Here is a 1,493-nt window from a genome sequence, read left to right on the forward strand (position 1 = left end):
ACACAAATCTAATGTTCTGACCATCAGGTCAGGGTATTTTTTTTCCCCTCCTGGGCAGTTGGGTTAGTGAAAGAAACCTGATAAAATCCTGGAGAGGAACTTGATCGTTCTCTGAAGGAGTTACAAGTTGTTTGGCCTGCCTAAACTGCTCAGATACCGTCCGGGGAATATTCGGTATCCATGTAGTACAGGTTGTGAATTATTCTGCGGGGACTGTTAACAAGACCCTCACCAGCTCTGCCTCAGCCAGTCTCAAGCAGGGCTTTGGGGCAGCCCCTTTTCTTCTCCTCCCACCAAAGCTCTGAAAAGAGCAGGCTTTTCCCCAATGGGGGCTGGGAAGAGCAAGAGGTATAGGGAAATCCTCCTGCCTCTAAGCAGAGCTTACTCTACAGAACTGGGTCTGTCCCCTCCTCAGAGCTATAGCTGTGGATGCAATGACTTGGCAGGGGTCACATTTATCCCATGTTTTGGCAACCTAGTACCTGAATGCCTAACATGGAAAGAGACCAACTCCCTAAAATCAGTGTAAGAAAAATTATTAAAAGTTAGATATGGAAGTACCTCAGGGATCATCTACACGCCTGGATTTAAAGATGAGGGAACTGCAGTGCCGAGGCTAAGTCACTTGTCAAGGTCACAGAGCTGCTGGTGATAGAGACCAAAGACCAGGTTGCCTGAGTCTAAACTCAAGGGTCTTTCCCCTTAAACTCACATGCACCCACCTACACACCAACAAACTCACCCCACCCTTTGCGGAAGTATGGCACACAGGCACACGCAGAACTGAGTCAGCTGGGTCCTATGTCCCTAAAGTATACGAGGGACAGGGCACCGCATAAGACAGATTCTCAGACATTCTGACCGGTACCAGCAGAGAAATTCTCAAGAGCAGCACCCCAGGCCTTCCTCCCAACTCTTCCTTTCTCTGCTCCAATTGAGTTTCCAGAACGTGAGAGCCCAGGCCGATACCCGGCAGTCTGGGAGCTGCTGGGAGAAGCGCGGGGCGGGTGTCCGGAGCGCACGGGCCCGGGCGCCGGGTACGGGGCCTGATGCTTAGCGCGCCCGGGTCTGACGGCTCAAGGGGGCGACGAGCATCCACTACCTGCCCCTCTCCTCCGGCCTCCTGTGACTCAGGACGGCTCGACTGGGGACCCTAAAGGCGGGGCATGGACCCTGGGAGGAGGAGTTGCGGAGGGCGGAGGGCAGAGCTTAGCGCCTCGGCCCCGGCTCGGACCCCGCGAGGCCCCGGTGCCCTCTCCCCGGAGTGCAGGTTTGGAAGGCGGGAGGCCTCGCCCGGCCGCCGCCTCGGCTGCTCGGGTCCCCATATATAGTCATATCCACCGTCAACTGGGAGGCCGGCAGGCAGCAGCAAATGGGCGAGCGGCCCCCGCGGGAGCAGCGGGGAGGGCGCAGGGGGCGGAGGGAGGAGAGGGGAAAAGGGGGCAGGAGAAAAAAGCTTTTCCAAAAAAGTATTGGCTGTCTTGAGGAATGCG

This window comes from Pseudorca crassidens, chromosome 1, assembly GCF_039906515.1.
Source record: "Pseudorca crassidens isolate mPseCra1 chromosome 1, mPseCra1.hap1, whole genome shotgun sequence".
Lineage (NCBI taxonomy): Eukaryota > Metazoa > Chordata > Mammalia > Artiodactyla > Delphinidae > Pseudorca > Pseudorca crassidens.